This window comes from Oncorhynchus tshawytscha, linkage group LG29 (assembly GCF_018296145.1).
Source record: "Oncorhynchus tshawytscha isolate Ot180627B linkage group LG29, Otsh_v2.0, whole genome shotgun sequence".
Taxonomy (NCBI): Eukaryota; Metazoa; Chordata; class Actinopteri; order Salmoniformes; family Salmonidae; genus Oncorhynchus; species Oncorhynchus tshawytscha.
Window position 1 is genome coordinate 33096916 of NC_056457.1, and position 23504 is coordinate 33120419.

The following is a 23504-nucleotide window of genomic DNA, read 5'->3' on the forward strand; positions in this document are numbered from 1 at the left end:
TTCTTATCGGCAGACTCAGTAGCCTCGGTTTTTCGGATGACTGCCTTGCCTGGTTCACCAATTACTTTGCAGACAGAGTTCAGTGTGTCAAATCGGAGGGCATGTTGTCCGGTCCTCTGGCAGTCTCTATGGGTGTGCCACAGTGTTCAATCCTCGGGCCGACTCTTTTCTCTGTATATATCAATGATGTTGCTCTTGCTGCGGGCGATTCCCTGATCCACCTCTACGCAGACGACACCATTCTATATACTTTCGGCCCGTCATTGGACACTGTGCTATCTAAACTCCAAACGAGCTTCAATGCCATACAACACTTCTTCCGTGGCCTCCAACTGCTCTTAAACGCTAGTAAAACCAAATGCATGCTTTTCAACCGTTCGCTGCCTGCACCCACACGCCTGACCAGCATCACCACCCTGGATGGTTCCGACCTTGAATATGTGGACCTCTATAAGTACCTAGGTGTCTGGCTAGACTGTAAACTCTCCTTCCAGACTCATATCAAACATCTCCAATCGAAAATCAAATCAAGAATCGGCTTTCTATTCCGCAACAAAGCCTCCTTCACTCACTCCGCCAAACTTACCCTAGTAAAACTGACTATCCTACCGATCCTCGACTTCGGCGATGTCATCTACAAAATTGCTTCCAACACTCTACTCAGCAAACTGGATGCAGTTTATCACAGTGCCATCCGTTTAGTCACTAAAGCACCTTATACCACCCACCACTGCGACTTGTATGCTCTAGTCGGCTGGCCCTCGCTACATATTCGTCGCCAGACCCACTGGCTCCAGGTCATCTACAAGTCCATGCTAGGTAAAGCTCCGCCTTATCTCAGTTCACTGGTCACGATGGCAACACCCATCTGTAGCACGCGCTCCAGCAGGTGTATCTCACTGATCATCCCTAAAGCCAACACCTCATTTGGCCGCCTTTCGTTCCAGTTCTCTGCTGCCTGTGACTGGAACGAATTGCAAAAATCGCTGAAGTTGGAGACTTTTATATCCCTCACCAACTTCAAACATCTGCTATCTGAGCAGTTAACCGATCGCTGCAGCTGTACATAGTCTATTGGTAAATAGCCCACCCATTTTTACCTACCTCATCCCCATACTGTTTTTATTTCTTTACTTTTCTGCTCTTTTGCACACCAATATCTCTACCTGTACATGACCATCTGATCATTTATCACTCGTGTTATTAATCTGCAAAATTGTAATTATTCGCCTACCTCCTCATGCCTTTTGCACACAATGTATATTGACTCCCCTTTTTTCTACTGTGTTATTGACTTATTAATTGTTTACTCCATGTGTAACTCTGTGTTGTCTGTTCACACTGCTATGCTTTATCTTGGCCAGGTCGCAGTGGCAAATGAGAACTTGTTCTCAACTAGCCTACCTGGTTAAATAAAGGTGTTCTCAACTAGCCTACCTGGTTAAATAAAGGTGTTCTCAACTAGCCTACCTGGTTAAATAAAGGTGTTCTCAACTAGCCTAACCTGGTTAAATAAAGGTGTTCTCAACTAGCCTACCTGGTTAAATAAAGGTGTTCTCAACTAGCCTACCTGGTTAAATAAAGGTGGAATAAAATAAAATAAATTTTAAAAAACAGGTACAAAACTCCTTCATTCCAGACTCTAAGCCGCTTTCACCCAAACAGAACGTACATTTCCCCTCGCTCCAGGCATTCAGACCTATATCAGCATTCCACAGAAACCCAAACCTAAGGGATCTCTTAGTCTATGCAAAAATGTTCCAATATATCCACTCCTAAACCACCTGTTGAACAACAGTATTATAGACAACTCCCACACATTCAAAAATCCACATGCACAAACCGTGCAGTCCTATCCCACAACTCATGACCATTCAGAGCACCAACATTGTTTACGCCATAACATTGCACATTATAATACAACATTTCTATACGAGAAACCAGTCACATAGTCCCGAAACACCTCAAAAAAGCAATTTTATATAAAAACATATTTTTTTTCACAAACACACCTGGTAAAACACTTTCAAAACCAACCTACAACCTCCCTCCGCATCACCGGTCTGGAGATGAAAGCCTCCTGGGCCACAGACCAGAGAAGAGCAACTGAATTCAAACTTAAGACCATGGCTCCACTTGGTATGAATGGTAAAGAGGAGGATAAAGCATTGACAGTGGGAGTTCGTGAGGGCCTAATTAAGAGAGCTAGAGGGGCCTCCGACAGGAAGAGGAAGTACAATAAAAAATAAAAAATGTATTTGTTTGCTTAATCTGGTTTTGTCTTCTTTATATTTTTACTTAATCATATCATCCCTTCGGGGGGGGATTTCCAATTATGAACTTATCTAAATATATATGTAATTATTTATTTATTTAATTGAGCCAGTTTGCATGTTTTATTATGATTTATTATATAACATTTGTTTTAAAGTTAAACCCTCTGCACTTTATCAATAATTGTCTTCCTGTTGTTGAACTGTGATGGGTGATCCCTCAGAGCTCTCTGCCTCTCATGTTCTCCTCTCCAGACCTGTTGTTGAAGTGTGATGGGTGATCCCTCAGAGCTCTCTGCCTCTCATGTTCTCCTCTCCAGACCTGTTGTTGAACTGTGATGGGTGATCCCTCAGAGCTCTCTGCCTCTCATGTTCTCCTCTCCAGACCTGTTGTTGAACTGTGATGGGTGACCCCTCGGAGCTCTCTGCCTCTCATGTTCTCTCACCCTCTCCAGACCTGTTGTTGACCTGTGATGTGTGACCCCTCGGAGCTCTCTGTCTCTCATGTTCTCCTCTCCAGACCTGTTGTTGACATGTGATGTGTGATCCCTCAGAGCTCTCTGCCTCTCATGTTCTCCTCTCCAGACCTGTTGTTGAACTGTGATGGGTGACCCCTCAGAGCTCTCTGCCTCTCATGTTCTCTCACCCTCTCCAGACCTGTTGTTGAACTGTGATGGGTGACCCCTGAACTGTGATGGGTGATCCCTCAGAGCTGTCTGTCTCTCTGTCTCCAGACCTCATGTGATGTGTGATGTTCTCTCATGTTCCCTCTCCAGACCTGTTGTTGAACTGTGATGGGTGATCCCTCAGTTCTCCTCTCCAGACCTGACCTGTGATGGGTGATCTGTCTCTCATGTTCTCCTCTCCAGACCTGTTGTTGACATGTGATGTGTGATCCCTCAGAGCTCTCTGCCTCTCATGTTCTCCTCTCCAGACCTGTTGTTGACCTGTGATGTGTGACCCCTCGGAGCTCTCTGCCTCTCATGTTATCCACTCCAGACCTGTTGTTGACCTGTGATGGGTGATCCCTCAGAGCTCTCTGCCTCTTATGTTCTCCCACCCTCTCCAGACCGGTCTGATGTACAATATAGAAACAGGGCAGAAAGTTGCAATAGGCCCGTGCAACCCAAGGTTTGATACCGGCATAAACAGAAACCCTCTTAAACCTAACACTAATTCTAACTTCAACCCTAAACCCCCTAGAAATAACATTTGACCTTGTGGGGACTAACAAAATGTCCCCAGTTGGTCAAATGTTTGTTAGTTTACTATTCTTGTTGGGACTTCTGTTCCCCACAGGTATAGTTAAACACACACACACACACACACACACAAACATGTCCCTTCCTCATGATCATTAATACATTATATATCTATATCTATATATGAGGAAGGGACATGTTTTGTTGAAGGCAATGTGTTGACACAGATTACAGCGCATGGATGGAGGATTGTTGAAGACATCAGGCTGTCATTCCACAGTAATGAATAGTCCCTGACTACCATCCTTACGTATAGTCCCTGACTACCATCCTTACGTATTGTCCCTGTCATCCTCATGAATAGTTTTTGCTGTGCACGTGATGTCATCACATAACTATAAATCTCCGTTCCACATTTCATTCTAAATGCCTACTGCTTGCTAAATCTATTTTTCAACTTTATCAAAATAATGTTTCTTTTCAGGACAAGGATTGCCCTGACTTTCAAGAATGGCTGAATTGCTTGGCCTTTATTTTGTTGTTTGGCTGGATGTAAGTTTCACCGTCCAATATTTCAGATCTACAAAAGTGCAAGTGTAACCATGGCACGGACCGTGGCGATACTTTGGCACGTGAGAATGTCACGCCCTGACCTGAGATATGGTTAGGTCAGGGTGTGACTAGGGTGGGTACGCTAGTTTTTGTATTGTCTAGGGGTTTTTGTATGTCTAGAGTTTTTGTAGGTCTAGGTGATTTGTATGTCTATGGTGGCCTGATATGGTTCCCAATCAGAGGCAGCTGTTAATCGTTGTCTCTGATTGGGGATCATATTTAGGTAGCCATTTCCCTTTGGTGTTTGTGGGATCTTGTCTATGTGTAGTTGCCTGTCAGCACTCGTTTGTATAGCCTCGCGGTTCGTTTTTGGTATTTTGTTAGTTTGCTCAGTGTTCATTTTTTAAATAAATAAGACTGTGCCTTGGTCCGATCCTTATAACGAACGTGACAGAGAGTTAATAGAATATGGCAAATATTAGTAAATTCTTGCATTCTATCCATGCTGGCTTTTGCGGGCTACCTGAAACAGATCGGTGAGAGGGCATACAGACTGTCGCCAATTTATTCATGCACAATTTGTCTAAATGGATGATGGAAACGCATCAAACCCTCCTTTTCTATTTGACATTAGTTTTTTTGCAAAACAAATGTATGTATTTTCTGTTGTGAGAGATTAACAATTATAGGCAATTGTCAATGTAAACTTTCTAAATGTTGACAAAAAAAAACGCTTGAAGGAGAAGAGGTTCTCATATACATTTTATGGTCGGGGAATAATCAAAATATGAAACAGAAGGCCTGGGTTCATTCAGCGGTCTGCAGTGCCACGGCAGAAATGCATTTTAGACGGCTCCAGGTTATTTGAGCATTTACAGGCCAAGTTTGACTGATGCCATTTCCAGTTTCATTTGGAGCCGGGCGAACGTGGCCCATCCGTCATGAGCTTTTAAAAGTCAACGTGTGAGAAATGACAAAGCGGTTCTGGAACATTGCTCAAACCTAAAAGGCCAGTTCATATGTGCTCTATAAAACACAAGGCTAGTAAGCTATTTCCCTCCTCCAACCCTCCATCCCTCTTTCTCTCTCTCTGACAGGCTCCAGAGGGTTAGATAAACAAGAGGCTATAGACGAGAGAGTGCAGTTGTTCGACTTGACATTTAAAACAGAGAATCGTAAACTGAGAGGTGTAGCTCTAAAAGGGCACAGAGTTAAAAAAAATAATAATAATAATCTTTATCTGTTTCTGCATACTAGTATTTGTATTTTTTGCCTGGAGCTCTGCCCATACTATGACATGGAGTTAACGGAGGAGAACCTAAACATAATATTTACACGCAAATACTTTTTAGATCCCAAACTGGTCTTGAAGCTGTAGGTAAAGATTAATCATTTTGAGTGACCTGTAATTTTAGCCTGCAGGTAGAAAGCTTTAAAACCTGTGAGCCTTTATCATGTCTTATAATAAGGCAAGCGAAAAGCAGTGACGGCCTCCTATAGTTCCAAAGAGAGGAAATTGCTGCTATTGTTCACAGACTGTGGTCAGCCAAGCCAACTGGGCTTCATGGTTTACGAGCCAATCAGGGCTTTAAGCTTCATTAATCAGGAACAACAGCATCCGAGCAGAGTAATTAATTAATCAATGTTAATCATATTGAACCACTACGATTCCATTACTTAGAGAGGCCTCTGGCTAGTCATGGAGGGGAAACACATGTAAGACTTTAGTCAGTGTGAGAGGACTTCTAGAGGTAAACCTCTAATTGAGACAGTCAGTGTGAGATGACATCTAGAGGTAAACCTCTAATTGAGACAGTCAGTGTGAGATGACATTCAGAGGTAAACCTCTAATTGAGACAGTCAGTGTGAGATGACATTCAGAGGTAAACCTCTAATTGAGACAGTCAGTGTGAGATGACATTCAGAGATAAACCTCTAATTGAGACAGTCAGTGTGAGATGACATCTAGAGGTAAACCTCTAATTGAGACAGTCAGTGTGAGATGACATCTAGAGGTAAACCTCTAATTGAGACAGTCAGTGTGAGATGACATCTAGAGGTAAACCTCTAATTGAGACAGTCAGTGTGAGATGACATTCAGAGGTAAACCTCTAATTGAGACAGTCAGTGTGAGATGACATTCAGAGGTAAACCTCTAATTGAGACAGTCAGTGTGAGATGACATCTAGAGGTAAACCTCTAATTGAGACAGTCAGTGTGAGATGACATCTAGAGGTAAACCTCTAATTGAGACAGTCAGTGTGAGATGACATCTAGAGGTAAACCTCTAATTGAGACAGTCAGTGTGAGATGACATCTAGAGGTAAACCTCTAATTGAGACAGTCAGTGTGAGGTGACATTCAGAGGTAAACTTCTAATTGAGACAGTCAGTGTGAGATGACATCTAGAGGTAAACCTCTAATTGAGACATTGTAGAGTCTAGCAAAACCTTGAAAACCTTGAAAAAGTATAGAAAATCCCCAAAATTGTCTTCTCACTGTGACTTTTGTTACCCTCTTAAAACAGCATTAAAACAGTGTTTAAAACAACGTTAAAACAGTGTTTAAAACAGTATTAAAACAACGTTAAAACAGTGTTTAAAACAGTATTAAAACAACATTAAAACAGTGTTTAAAACAGTATTAAAACAGTGTTTTAAAACAGTATTAAAACAGTGTTTAAAACAGTGTTTAAAACAGTATTAATACAACATTAAAACAGTGTTTAAAACAGTATTAAAACAATGTTAAAACAATATTAAAACAGCAGTAAAACAGCATTAAAACAACGTTAAAACAGCATTAAAACAATGTTAAAACAGTGTTTAAAACAGTATTAAAACAATATTAAAACAATATTAAAACAGCAGTAAAACAGCATTAAAACAATGTTAAAACAGTGTTTAAAACAGTATTAAAACAATATTAAAATAATATTTAAACAACATTAAAAGAGCATTAAAACAGTATTAAATGTACCCGGAGGAGCACTTTGAATTGATTTCGTCATTGGATTCATTGCGCTGCCAGACTCAGAAGAAGACGAAATCCATGTCTGTGGTTTTTTGGCGTGTTGTTTATGGGATAGCTAGCAACTTGTAAACAATTACCCATTCCTTTATGACTACTATTTTAATAGCAATATTGAATAATGCAATACGATAATACAATCTTCAACCTAGCCTAAAACTCCAATCTTCTGATATTTAAAAAAAGGTTCCAAATGTAACCCCTCCCATCAGAAAAGGTTCCAAATATAACCCCTCCCATCAGAAAAAGGATCCAAATGTAACCCCTCCCATCAGAAAAGGTTCCAAATGTAACCCCTCCCATCAGAAATAGGTTCCAGTTTGAACCCCTTTATACAGGGGTTCCTCGAATGACCTTTTCAGAGGGGAAAATAAAATAAAATAAAAACAAGAACAGCAACAGTTCAACAAGAACAGCAACAGTTCAACAAGAACAGCAACAGTACACCAAGAACAGCAACAGCAACAGTTCAACAAGAACAGCAACAGTTCAACAAGAACAGCAACAGTACAACAGCAACAGCAACAGTACAACAGCAACAGTACAACAAGAACAGCAACAGTACAACAAGAACAGCAACAGTACAACAAGAACAGCAACAGTACAACAAGAACAGCAACAGTACAACAAGAACAGCAGCCGATCCAATGCAGCGTCTCATTTAGTTTATTTTCCGTTTCTCATCCAAACTCTCCACATTAATTATAGCAGGGACTGTCTCTGCATGATAGAGCCAAACTATTACAGCTAAACACCCAATGCTGGAATGATTAAAGGGGCCCCTAAAACCCTGTCTGGGTCCCTGACAGTGACGATGGAAATATGACTATAAGCTTCAACAAAACCAGACAAAAAAGGTTAAAAATATATATATATTTAAAAGGCTGAACATTGACTGCTGCCTCAGGTATTTCTCTTTACTTTTTTATTTTTTAGATTTATTTATTTAACCTTTATTTAACCAGGTCAGCCAGTTGAGAACAAGTTCTCATTTACAACTGCGACCTGGCCAAAGAGAAAGCAAAGCAGTGCGACACAAACAACAACACACAGTTACACATGGAATAAACAAAACGTACAGTCATTTGCACAATAGAAGAAGAAAATCTGTATACTGTGTGTACTAGAACGTAGACACAGAAACTACAGGCCGTCTCTAGGCACACTGTACATGTCAAGACTTCCTCTGAAGTCGCCCCCCCCACCCTCTCCTTGTTCGGCGGTCGACGTCACCGGCTTCCTAGTCACCACCGATCCATGTTTCAGTTTCGTTTTGTTTTGTCTATATTACACACACACCTGGTTTCAATTCCCATATCATGTTCCTTATTTAACCCTCTGGCATACATTTCTGTTCTGTCCGTGATTGTTGGTGTCTTAAGTGGTTGTTGATTGTGCTAGTGTGTAGTGTATGTTCCTATGTGGAATTTTGTTTGACTTTTGTGAGTAAACTCCGTTGTGTTGCTCAAACCTGTGTCCTGCTTCTGGCTCCGCCTACATCTCGGCACCCAATCGCTGACAGTACATTTAATACACCGTTATACAGTGAAGTGAACACACCAGATATGCTACAATACCCACACTAGCATAGGCCTACTATTAACAATGCATTTCCAATGGATAGTGTCATTGTGTTCTACTGTGGATACTGGAACGGAGTCACCATCTACAACAGCATGTATTGATAACCATAATGTAAACGGGGCCACAGCAATACATAGTGAATAACCAGAACGTCACAGGGAAAACAAGGGACATGTGTCTTCCCACCAGTACGTATTCCTGCTTCTACACCTGCATTGCTTGCTGTTTGGGGGTTTTAGGCTGGGTTTCTGTACAGCACTTTGAGATATCAGCTGATGTACGAAGGGCTTTATAAATACATTTGATTTGATTTGTAAGACAATGTTGTAAGTCATTTATGTGTCAGCTGATATTGCTCTCTTGCAAAGAGATGATTTATGAAATCACAGATTGTAACAATCAGATCATATCATTACATCATATTTGAGAGGTAATGAAAATATCAAGTTGTCCTTTATTGGAAATGTGAAATAGTCACTTAAGGAAGGACAAGATGGGGCAAGCTGTTCCTAGTACAATAGGGAATAAGTACTTACTTAGCCAATAGGAGACAATGCCAATAGTGTACAAAGCTGTCATCAAGGCAAAGGTGGCAACTTTGAAGAATTTCAAATAAAAAATATATTTTGATTTGTTTAACGCTTTTTTTTGGTTACTACATGATTCCATATGTGTTACTTCATAGTGTTGATGTCTTCACTACTATTCTACAATGTAGACAATAGTAAAAAAAAAAGTTTTAAAAGTTTGGTGTGTCCAAACTTTTGACTGATAATGTATATTGGCAAATTTGTTCAAATTGAAATATGGGTAGGTCTACTAGGAGTTACCACGACTAAGAATTAATATGTAAAACTGTGGTGTCCAGATTATTAATCCTCCCCAAAAAACAGTTACCCATTTAAGAAGAGCTACCGAGAGTACGGAGAGAGCTCCAATGTTCCCCAGTACAGACACATTGCAAAATATTTATGCAATGACCGTTCCCTCCCTCCCTCCATTATCCAAATCACCCTTCATTTGAATCACCCATCATTCATGGTTAACACCCCAGCCGTCCTATAATCTAAACTAGAACAACCCTAAATCCTCTTAGATATCATCCTAACCAACTTGCCCTCTAAATACACCTTTGCTGTCTTCATCCAGGATCTCAGCAATCACTGCCTCATTGCCTGCGTTAATAATGGGTCCGCAGTCAAACGACCACCCCTCACCACTGTCAAACGCTCCTTAAAACAGCGAGCCTTTCTAATCGGGTATCCTAGAATGATATTGACCTAATCATCAGTAGAGGATGCCTGGGTGCTCTTTAAAAGTGTTTTCCTCACCATATTAAATAAGCATGCCCCCGTTCAAAAAATGCAGAACTAAGAACAGATATGGCCCTTGGTTCACCCCAGACTTGACTGCCCTTGACCAGCACAAAAAACATCCTGTGGCGTTCTGCATTAGCATCGAATAGCCCCCACGATATGCAACTGTTCAGGGAAGTCAGGATCCAATATACTCCGTCAGAATAAGAGCACCTCCCCCCAGCTGCAGACTGTACTGAGGCTAGAAAACACTGTCACCACCGATAAATCTACGATAATTAATCATTTTTCTACGGCTGGCCATGCTTTCCACCTGGCTACCCCTACCCCGGCCAACAGCTCTGCACCACCTGCAGCAACTTGCCCAAGACCCCCCGGCTTCTCCTTCGTCCAAATCCAGACAGCTGATCTTCTGAAAGAGCTGCAAAATCTGGACTCGTACAAATCAGCTGGGCTAGACAATCTGGACCCTCTCTTTCTAAAATTATGTGCCGGAATTGTTGCAACCGGTATTACTAGCCTGTTCAACCTCTATTTTGTATTGTCTGAGATTAGATTGGAATCAAAGATTGGAAAGCTTCCGTGGTCATCCCCCTCTCCAAAGGGGGACATTCTAGACCCAAACTCTTATAGACCTATATCCATCCTTCCCTGCCTTTCTAAAATCTTCGAAAGCCAAGTTAACAAACAGATTACCGACCATTCCGAATCACACAGTACCTTCTCCACTATGCATTCTGGTTTCCGAGCTGGTCATGGGTGGATCTCAGCCACGGTCAAGGTCCTAAACGATATCATAACCGCCATCGATAAAAGACAGTACTGTGCAGCCGTCTTCATCGACCTGGCCAAGGCTTTCGACTCTGCCATTCACCACATTCTTATTGGCAGACTCAATATCCTTGGCTTCTCAAATGACTGCCTCGTCTGGTTCACCAGGTTCAGTGTGTCAAATCGGAGGGCCTGTTGTCTGGACCTCTGGCAGTCTCTATGGGATTGCCACAGGGTTAAATTCTCAGGCCGACTCTTTTCTCTGTTTATATCAATGATGTCGCTCTTGCTGCTCGTGATTCTCTGATCCACCTCTATGCAGACGACACCATTCTGTATACATCTGGCCCTTCTTTGGAGCATGGCAGCAGGGTAGCCTAGTGGTTAGAGTTTTGGACTAGTAACTGAAAGGTCGCATGTTCAAATCCCCAAGCTGACAGGGTACAAATCTGTTGTTCTGCCCCTGAACAGGCAGTTAACCCACTGGTCCTAGGCCATCATTGAAAATACAAATTTGTTCTTAACTGACTTGCCTAGTTAAATAAAGGTAAAATTAAATAATAATATTTGGACACTGTGTTAACAAACCTCCAAACAAGCTTCAATGCCATACAACACTCCTTCCGTTGCCTCCAACTGCTTTAAAATGATAGTAAAACTAAATGCATGCTCTTTTTTATTTCACCTTTATTTAACCAGGTAGGCTAGTTGAGAAGTTCTCATTTGCAACTGCGACCTGGCCAAGATAAAGCAAAGCAGTGAGACACATACAGCACATTCATCTTCTGCACATCCTACCATTCCAGTGTTTCATTGCTATATTGTAATTACTTCACCACCATGGCCTATTTATTGCCTTACCTCTCTTATCCTACCTCATTTGCACATGCTGTATACAGATTCTTTCTACTGTATTATTGATTGTATGTTTGTTTCTTCCATGTGTAATTCTGTGTTGTGCAAGTAGAGATACTGGGGTGCAAAGGAGCTAGATAAATCAATACAGTATGTGTTAAGTCAATTGATGGAAGGATTGGACCAAGGTGCAGCGTGTTAGGCGTACATCTTTCATTTATTGATAACATCAAAAGTAAATACAAAACGAAATGCACAGTTCTGTTGGGCTGGAAAGCAACAGTACAAAAACAAGATCCCACAAACTAAAGGTGGAAAACGGCTGCCTAAGTATGATCCCCAAATCAGAGACAACGACAGACAGCTGCCTCTGATTGGGAACCATACTCGGCCAACAAAGAAATAGAAAAACTAGAATGCCCACCCAAATCACAACCTGACCTAAACAAATAGAGAAATAAAAAGCCTCTCTAAGGTCAGGGCGAGACAGTATGTGGATGAGGTAGATTGGATGGGCTATTTACAGATGAGCTATGTACAGGTGTAATGATCTGAGAGCTGATCTGACAGCTAGTGAGGGAGATAAGAGTCAGCGAGCCTCTCGGAGGACCTGAGCCCTAGGACCATGCCCCAGGACTACCTGACATGATGACTCCTTGCTGTCCCCAGTCCACCTGACCGTGCTGCTGCTCCAGTTTCAACTGTTCTGCCTTATTATTATTCGACCATGCTGGTCATTTATGAACATTTGAACATCTTGGCCATGTTCTGTTATAATCTCCACCCGGCACAGCCAGAAGAGGACTGGCCACCCCACATAGCCTGGTTCCTCTCTAGGTTTCTTCCTAGGTTTTGGCCTTTCTAGGGAGTTTTTCCTAGCCACCGTGCTTCTACACCTGCATTGCTTGCTGTTTGGGGTTTTAGGCTGGGTTTCTGTACAGCACTTTGAGATATCAGCTGATGTACGAAGGGCTATATAAATACATTTGATTTGATTTGATTTGATAAGAGTCCAGCTCCAGAGATCTTTGCAATTCGTTCCAGTCATTGGCAGCAGAGAACTGGAAGGAAAGGCGGCCAAAGGAGGAATTGGCTTTGGGGGTGACCAGTGAGATTTTCCTGCTGGAGCGTGTGTCAACAGAGAACTTTCTGCCCTCATCCGCACGCCCGACCTGCATCACTACTCTGGACGGTTCTGACTTAGAATATGTGGACATCTACAAATACCTAGGTGTCTGGTTAGATGGTAAACTCTCCTTCCAGACTCACATAAATCACCTCCAATCCAAAATTAAACATATTGCAACAAAGCCTCCTTCACTCAGACTGCCAAACATACCATCATAAAACTGACTATCCTACCGATCCTTGACTTCGGCGATGTCATTTACAAAACAGCCTCCAGCACTCTACTCAGCAAACTGGATGTAGTCTATCACAGTGGCATCCATTTTGTCACCAAAGCCCCATAAACTACCCAACACTGCGACCTTTACGCTCTCGTTGGCTGGCCCTCACTACATATTCGTCGCCAGACCCACTGGCTCCAGGTCATCTATAAGTCTTTGCTAGGTAAAGCCCCGCCTTTTCTCAGCTCATTGGTCACCATAGCAACACCCACCCGTAGCACGCGCTCCAGCAGGTATATTTCACTGGTCATCCCCAAATCCAACACTTACTTTGGTCGCCTTTCCTTCCAGTTGTTGTATGTGTCTCACTGCTTTGCTTTATCTTGGCCAGGTCGCAGTTGTAAATGAGAACTTGTTCTCAACTATCTGGTTAAATAAAAGGTGAAATAAAATCAAATAAATACATTTGGGTGTGTGAGTAAGAAGTCGAACACTGAGAAATAAACCCTTCACTTACAGAAATTAGCATTTGCATTGATGAATTCTCAATTGGGATGCTGACGCACCTGCATATTAAAGACATAATCTCTGTATTGTAGATGGGCAAACAGTTCCATACACCCCTGATCTGATTCAGATGAGAAGTTGCAAACCTCTCTTTGTCACTGGGAGGACCAGATGTCCACATGAAGGAGAGAGGAGTCAAAATGATCAAATGAAATGTATTTGAAGGGTACCTTCACACATTCTTCTGCAGAAGTGTCTTACTGTATTCTGCTCCACTTCTGTTTTCCATATTTCTGAACGCAAAACATTCACGACAACATTTCAATTAGTATTGTATTATTAATTATTATTAATTAGTATTATCCACAAAGTGTTGTTTACCCATTACATCTATAGGTGGTTGGAGTAATACAACATGTAAACAATGATCTGTCCTAAGGAACCCATCCGTCTGAATAAAGATTAAGCTGTCTTTGGTGGCCACTTGATTGAGAAGTCAATGACCAAACTATTCAATATGCTTCCATTGTGGTGATAGTTTCTCTGTGAGTGAATCAGAATATTTGGCAGTGTCATATCGGGACTGAGCAAGACCCCAGAGGATAACCACGTGAACCATGTTGGACTGCATATATCTGTGTAAATCACGTGTAAACATTGCTGGGTTGATGCTGAGGGGGAAAAAACACTCAGGGCCAATCAGTTAAATGTCTGTGAAACGTCTCACAGAAATGAGTGGATTTATTTGTGCTTTCCCATGCACTCAAGGACACACACAATGAGCAAAACGGTGCACGCATTGAGCAAAAACCATCGCTACAATTTGAAAAGATGATCCAAGGTCAGTTCCAAATACTCGCATACAAGTGAAAGCAGTGAGATAAAGTAATTGGGAAACTGAATATGAGTGAAGTCATAATTCACAATCTGTTAAATGGCCACTGACTAGTTTATCCTTCACTGACACAGGGACCCCGCTGGTCACAAACTGGTTGAATCAAAAGTTGTTTACAATACAAAAAAAGACAAATGGGAGGAGAGGAGATAAACTAACACAATCATGCATCAATCGTGGCCTGGGTTTAGTGGTGTGGATCGCCGCCTAGCTGTGTCTCTCTCTGTCTGTGACGGCAGAGGTGATGGGCCATTAGAGACAGAAGACTGGAGAATGGAGAGGGGAGACGAGAGAGGGGAGACGGGAGACTGGAGAGGGGAGACGGGAGAGGGGAGACTGGATACAGGAGACTGGAGACTGGAGAGGGGAGAGGAGAGAGGGGATACAGGAGACTGGAGAGGGGAGAGGGGATACAGGAGACTGGAGAGGGGAGAGGGGAGACTGGAGACTGGAGAGGGGAGACTGGAGAGGGGAGACTGGAGACTGGAGAGGGGAGACGGGAGACTGGAGACTGGAGACTGGAGAGGGGAGACGGGAGACTGGAGAGGGGAGACGGGAGACAGGAGACTGGAGACTGGAGAGGGGAGACGGGAGACAGGAGAGGGGAGATGGGAGACTGGAGACTGGAGAGGGGAGACTGGAGACTGGAGACTGGAGAGGAGAGACTGGAGAGGGGAGACTGGAGACTGGAGACTGGAGAGGGGAGACGGGAGACTGGAGAGGGGAGACTGGAGACTGGAGACGGGAGACTGGAGAGGGGAGCCTGGAGACTGGAGAGGGGACACTGGAGACTGGAGAGGGGAGCCTGGAGACTGGAGACTGGAGAGGGGTTAAAAGCAGTTAAGTGTTAGGGGGCGCTATTTAAATTTTTGGATGAAAAACGTTCTCGTTTTAAACAAGATATTTTGTCACGAAAAGATGCTCGACTATGCATATAATTGACAGCTTTGGATAGAAAACACTCTGACGTTTCCAAAACTGCAAAAATATTGTCTGTAAGTGCAACAGAACTGATGTTACAGGCGAAACCCAGATAAAAATCCAACCAGGAAGTGCCGCATTTTTTTAAAACCGCCTCATGCCAATGACTCCTTATATGGCTGTGAATGAGCTTACATTTTCCACGTATTCCCCAAGGTGTCTACAGCATTGTGACGTCTTTTTACGCATTTCCATTGAAGAATAGCCGTAAGGGACCATATTTAGCAAGTGGTCACATGGTGTCTCCCGCAGAAAATCTTGCGTAAAATACTGAGGTAGCCATTTTTCCAATCGCTTCTTATGAGAAACCAATTGCCTCTACGGATATATTATCGAATATATATGTTAAAACCACCTTGAGGATTGATCCTAAACAACGTTTGCCGTGTTTCTGTCGATATTATGGAGCTAATTTTGAAAAAAGTTTGGTGTTGTAGTGGTAGCATTTTCCGGTCGATTTCTCAGCCAAGCATGATGAACAAACGGGAGCTATTTTGCCTACAAAAATTATCTTTTTGGAAAAAAGGAACATTTGCTATCTAACTGGGAGACTCCTGAGTGAAAACATCCAAAGTTCTTCAAAGGTAAATGATTTAATTTGGTTGCTTTTCTTATTTTCGTGAAAATGTTGCCTGCTGCCAGCAGAGCCTAGCATAGCATTATGCCATGATAAATTTACACACATCTAGTGTTGGCTGTAACGCATATTTTGAAAGTCTGAGATGACAGTGTGATTAACAAAGGGCTAAGCTTGTGTTTGAATACATTTCATTTGTGATTTTCATGAATAGGAAAAGTTTCTAGGGGTATTTATGTCCGCTGCGTTATGCTAATTCGTTTGAGGCTATGATTACGCTCCCAGATCCGGGATTGCTAGTCGCAAGAAGTTTTAAAACTCATTTTTCAACCACTCCACAAATTTCTTGTTAACAAACTACAGTTTTGGAAAGTCGGTTAGGACATCTACTTTGTGCATGACACAAGTAATTTTTTCAACAATTGTTTACAGACAGATTATTTCACTTTTAATTCACTGTATCACAATTCCAGTGGGTCAGAAGTTTACATACACTAAGTTGACTGTGCCTTTAAACAGCTTGGAAAATTCCAGAAAATGATGTCATGGCTTTAGAAGCTTCTGATAGGCTAATTGATATAATTTGTGTCAATTGGAGGTGTACCTGTGGATGTATATCAAGGCCTACCTTCAAACTCAGTGCCTCTTTGCTTGACATCTTAGGAAAATCAAAAGAAATCAGCCAAGATCTCAGAAATTGTCTGACCTCCACAAGTCTGGTTCATCCTTGGGAGCAATTTACAAACGCCTGAAGGTACCACGTTCATCTGTACAAGCAATAGTACGCAAGTATAAACACCATGGGACCACGCAGCCGTAATACAGCTCAGAAAGGAGACGCATTCTGTCTCCTAGAGATGAATGTACTTTGGTGCGAAAAGTGCAAATCAATCCCAGAACAACAGCAAAGGACCTTGTGAAGATGCTGGAGGAAACAAAAGTATCTATATCCACAGTAAAATGAATCCTATATCGACATAACCTGAAAGGCCACTCAGCAAGGAAGAAGTCACTGCTCCACAACTGCCATGAAAAAGACAGACCGTGGTTTGCAACTGCACATGGGGACAAAGATGGTACTTTTTAGAGAAATGTCCTCTGGTCTGATGAATCAAAAATAGAACTGTTTGGCCATAATGACCATTGTTATGTTTGGAGGAAAAGGGGGGAGGCTTGCAAACCCGAAGAACACCATCCCAACCGAGAAGCACAGAGGTGGCAGCATCATGTTGCGGGGGTGCTTGCTGCAGGAGGGACTGGTGCACTTCACAAAATAGATGGCATCATGAGGCAGGAAAATTATGTAAATATATTGAAGCAACTTCTCAAGACATCAGTTTAAGCTTGGTCACAAATGGGTCTTCCAAATGGACAATGACCCCAAGCACACTTCCAAAGTTGTGGCAAATTGGCTTAAGGACAACAAAGTCCAGGTATTGGAGTGGTCGTCATAAAGCCCTGCCCTCAATCCTATTCAAAATGTGTAATAGTAAAATACTATAGAAAATTTGTGGGCAGAACTGAAAAAGCGTGTGCGAGCAAGGAGGCCTACAAACCTGACTCAGATACATCAGCTCTGTCAGAAGGATTTAGCCAAAAATCACCCAACTTATTGTGCGAAGCTTGTGGAAGGCTACCTGAAATGTTTGACCCAAGTTAAACAATTTAAGGCAATGCTACCAAATACTAATTGAGTGTCTGTAAACTTCTGACCCATTGGGAATATGATGAAAGAAATAAAAGCTGAAATAAATCATTCTCTCTACTATTATTCTAACATTTCACATTCTTTAAATAAATTGGTGCTCCTAATTGACCTAAAACAGGGAACTTTTACTTGTATTAAATTTCAGGAAAACTGAGTTTATATGTATTTGGCTAAATGTATCTAAACTTCCGACTTCAACTGTATATAATTAATGTTAGCTCTCCATGTACTTTTAAGGGCCAGCCATGCTGCCATGTTCTGTGCCAATTGTAATTTTCACAAGTCCCTCTTCGTGGCACCTGACCACATGACTGGACAGTAGTCCAGGTGCGTCAAAATTATAGGAACTGACTTGTTGAGCTGTTAAGAAGGCAGATCAGCGCTTTATTACGTACAGATTTGTTAGCTACTGATGCATCAATATGTTTTGACCATGACAGTTTTACAATCCAGGGTTACTCCAAGCAGTTTAGTCACCTCAACTTGCTCAATTTCCAAATCATTCATTACAAGATTTAGTTGAGGTTCAGGGTTTAGTGAAAGATTTGTCCCAAATGCAATGCTTTTAGTTTTGGAAATATTTATGACTACCTTGTTCCTTGTTCCTTGTTCCTTGTTCCTTGCCACTCATTCTGAAACTAACTGCAGCTCCTTGTTAAGATTTGCAGTCATTTCAGTTGCTGTTGTAGCTAAATGTATAGTGTTCAGTCATCCGCATACATAGAAACACTGGCTTTACTCAAAGCTAGTGGCATGTCGTTAGAAAAGCTTGAAAAAAGTAGGGGGCCTACACAAGGGCCAACACAGTTGCCCTGGGGAATTCCTGATTCTAACTGGATTATGGTGGAGAGGGTTTATTTAATGAACACTGTCTGTGTTCTGTAGACAGGTACCTTTTTTATCCACATTATAGCAGGGGGTGTAGAGCAATGACACATACATTTTTTCAGCAGCAGACTATGATCGATAATGTCAAAAGTCGCACTGAAGTCTAACAAGACAGCCCCCACAATATTGTTATCATCAATTTCTCTCAGCCAATCATCAATCATTTGTGTAAGTGCTGTGCTTGTTGAATGTCCTTCCCTACAAGTGTGCTGAAAGTCTGTTGTCAATTTGTTTACTGTAAAATAGCATTGAATCTGGTCAAACACATTTTTTTCCAAAAGTTTACTAAGGGTTGGTAACAGGCTGATTGGTCTGCTATTTGAGATAGTAAAGGGGGCTTTACTATTCTTGGGTAACGGAATGACTTTTGCTTCCCTCCAGCCCTGAGGGCACACACTTTCTAGTAAGCTTAAATTGAAGATATGGCAAATAGGAGTGGCAATATCGTCCGCAATTATCCTCAGCAATTTTCCATCCAGGTTGTCAGACCACGGTGGCTTGTCATTGTTTTTCACCTCTTTCCTAACTCACTTTACGGAATTCAAAAGTACAATTCTTGTCTCTCATAATTCGGTCAGATATACTTGGATGTATACTGTAGTGTCAGCATTTGTTGCTGGCATGTCATGCCTGAGTTTGATCATATTGCCAATGAAAAAATCTTTATAGTAGTCTGCAATATCAGTGGGTCTTGTGATGAATGAGATATCTGATTCAATGAATGATGGAGCAGAGTTTGCCTTTTTGCCCAAAATGTAATTTAAGGTGCTCCAAAGCTTTTTACTGTCATTCTTTCTATAATTTATTTTTGTTTCATAGTATAGTTTCTTATTCTTTTTATTCAGTTTAGTCACATGATTTCTCAATTTGCAGTACGTTTGCCAATTGGTTGTGCTGCCAGACTTATTTGCCATTCCTTTAGCCTCATCCCTCTCAACCATACAATTGTTTAATTCCTCATCAATCCAAGGGGATTTAACCGTTTTTACAGTCATTTTCTTATTGGGTGCATGCTTATTAGTAACTCAAGTGCAGCGTCTGGTTGCTCCTCATTACAAACCACAGACCAGTAAATATTCTTTACATCAACAACATAAGAATCCCTACAAACTTGTTGTATGACCTCTTATACACTATATTAGGCCCAGCGTTAGGATCTTTGGTTCTCCTAGATATGGCTCCTATATTGTGATCACTACATCCAATAGATTTGGATACATTAGTAAAGATGTGATCAATATATGTTAATGATTTAATTCCTGTTCTGTTTGTAACTACCCTGGTAGGTTGAATGATAACCTGAACCAGGTTGCAGGCACTGGTTAGAGTTGGAAGCTTTTTCTTGAGTGGGGAAGGTTGATGAAAGCCAGTCAATATGTAAATCATCCGGGTGCAGTGCTAGCTGTGCCACCAGAGATTCTGGGTTTTAGTCCAGGCTCTGTCGCAGCCGGCAGAGACCGGGAGGGCCATGGGCGGCGCACAATTGGCCCAGCGTGGTCCGGGTTAGGGAGGGTTTGGCCGGCAGGGATATCCTTGTCTCATCGCTCTCTAGCGACTCCTGTGGCAGGCCTGGCGCAGTGCACGCTGACCAGGTCGCCAGGTGTACGGTGTTTCCTCCGACACATTGGTGTGGCTGGCTTCCAGGTTGGATGGGCATTGTGTCAAGAAGCAGTGCTGCTTGGTTGGGTTGTGTTTCGGAGGAAGCATGCCTCTCCCGAGTCCGTACGGGAGTTGCAGCGATGAGACAAAACTGTAACTACTACCAATTGATATCACAGACATTATCAAGCATTTCACACGTTATCCAGATACTGACTGTTAGCACTTGGTGGTCTATAGCAGCTTCCTGCAAGAATGTGCTTTAGGTGAAGTCATATTACTTCAACAGTATTTAACATGAGATCCTCTCTAAGCTTTACAGGAATGTGGTTCTGAATATAAACAGCAACACCTCCCCCATTGGCATTTCTGTATTTTCTGTAGATGTTATAACCATGTATTGCTACCACTGTATCATCAAATGTATTATCTTAGTGTGTTTCAGAGATAGAATATGAATGTAATCTGTTACAAGAAAGTTATTGACTTCATGAACCTTGTTTCTTCTACGTTAATATGGGCCATTTTTTGGCACTTTTCTGGGTTGCTTGATTGCTTTAAATGGTTTACTGGAAGCTAATCAGAAGTAAACTTGCTCATGTTATTTATATTGGAGCTGATAGTGCAGGGTGAGCTGCACAAAGTGGACTTTTTTCTTTCAATTATGTTTTGCTTTCGATGTGATTGGTGTGAAGCCAAATCCAAACTGGCTTCCCTTGGTACTTTTTTGGGGGCGCCCCAAGACCATTCACGGTTGAGTCACTCAGTTTAGCTTAATGCTGATTGGCTATTATTGTATTTATTTATTTTTTTATCAAGGGAGGCCAAATGCTGGTTGGCTTCCCTTGCGTTCAGTGCTGTGGGCAACAATGTCATACTCTTGTTGACCAGACAGCATCAGATAGATTGGCTACACATACTGAGACAGATGGGTGCTGTTTCTTTCGCTCAGATACTTTCTCCAATGAGATACGTTTAGCCTCTTTCAAATGTAATACATTTTATTAAACAGAAAGACGAAAGATACATTATTTTATGTTTTTTTATGTTTTTTTTTTCTTTTGGAGAAGCCCGGCTTCCCTTGACATCCATAAATACACACCACTGTCTCTATATGATATAAAAGGCATTATTTTGTGTCCTCCTCCCATGCAAAACCATTAAAGCATTCAGAATGACTTGTCTGCTACCAAAGAGGATTCACCCTGGTTCCGCCACTCTCCAAGATACCCCCGTCCATCCGCACGTCCGTCCGTCCGTCTGTCTGTCCTATAAACAGAACCAGGTGGAGCAGCTGTCTGCATGTGAGGTTGTCCTTCAGCTCAGCTGCGACACCTCTACATTCATATTTCATCACACAATCACACATTGACCTTGTTGGTATGCCCATTTCGTAGCTATTCGTTAGATGTAAAAATGCAATCTCACAACTCCTATTCACCACCAAAGCAAACAATAATGAAAGCAAATATAAACAATATAGGGAATCATTTAATGTTTTTCAGTCCTCCATAATCTCTACTACTTTGTTATTTAAAAAAATAATCAAGGACATTTAAAACGCTCTATGACATCTAGGGAAAAATATGACTTGGTTGGCAAAATACTTCTCTTGCCATCTAAAGTCACGGGCTGAGTTCCGCACTCAACCTTTCATAGATGCACAACATATATTAGTGCTGGCCTAACGTTCACCCTGAAAATGCCTTGTATCATCGTCATAGATATCTTTTTTTCACATTCGGCACCTACATGTCTTATCACAAGATTTGGAACAGAGGACATAGACTTCAGTTAATAGACGCATAAAACCAAACACATCATCTACTGTATATACACACTCGCATATCCCACAGCGCTGGCAAGACCCTCTGCGTCGACAGACAGCACAAGAAAGATGTCTTCAATAGAGCACCGAATTGGAAATAGAGTAGTAGAGAATATTGAAGTTTTTGCCAGGGCTATTAACACATTGACTCAGCTCGGCTGAGATGGTAGGGAAACAGCTTCATATACTTCTGGGAGACACAAAAATAATGTAAGCAGAAAATTGTAAATCAATACAGGTGTATCACTAGCAAAAACAGTGCAATTTTAGCTACAGAAGTGACGGCAGGCCTTATGTTGTAATTAATCCTTGGGGGGAGGGAGGGGGGTGTTCTAATACACAAAAAAATAATATTTCATGAAACATTGAATTTGGCCTTACTGGTATTAGCCCATAGACACACATTGAATAATATATGCATACATGGAAAAACAGATTACAAAATAAATAAAATCTTTCTATCTGCAAATTAAATGTAGACCTAACCATACTTTATAAATCATATATAATCAATTATACTATTTAGGCCCATATAGCATTTACGAAAGTCATCAACATCTATCGTTTCAATTCAACCCAGTGATTGAACTAAAAATAACAACACATAAAGGCCTAGGGATTCAAGTTTCGGTTGAGTTCAAATGTAATTTTCAAGGTAATCATTTATATCTTGGATTCACTTCTCTATCTGTTTTAAGATGGTCATACCATGGATCATTTAGCTATTTGACTTTAAATTATAGGAACCCTGAAGGTATCAAATCTGTTTAATGAATTAATTAATTAATTGAACAAATATAGAATTTGGCCTTTACTACTATAGCCCATAGAAACACATTGAATAACACATTCAAAAATGGCAAAACAAACAGTAAAAAAAAACAACATAAGGAATAAAGTTTTGAAATGTCTCTCCTACTTCTCGGAGATATAAGAATGAAATATTTTTCTTTTTTTGGACACATTTAAGCACCATTCTTCCATTATAATTTTTAAAACCGGTACTGGGTTTACCTTCAGATGAGTCCCGTGAAACGGAGAACACTGTCGTGTTCGTGAGACTCTCCCCTTTCCATAGTGGGGTGGTATTAGTTTGTAACCCAAACGGTTCTGACGCTACAGACGGAAGTTGGCAGATTGCCGGTACCGACTTCAGACGAGTCCCATGTTCCTGAGAATCTCATCTTTCCATAGAGGATACTGAACAAAAAAAATAAACGCAACATGCAACAATTTCAAAGATTTTTTACTTAGTTCATATAAGGAAATCAGTCAACGGAAATAAATTCATTAAGCCCTAATCTATGGATTTCACATGACTGGGAATACAGAGATGCATCTGTTGGTCACAGATACCTTAAAAAAAAAGTAGGGATGTGGATCAGAAAACCCGTCGGTATCTGGTGTGACCAATATTGGTCTCATGTAGCACGACATCTCCTTCACATAGAGTTGATCAGGCTGTTGATTGTGGCCTGTGGAATGTTGTCCCCACTCCTCTTCAATTGCTGTGCTCAGTTGCTGGATATTAGAGTGAACTGGAACACGCTGTCGTACACATGGGTCCAGAGCATCCCAAACATGCTCAA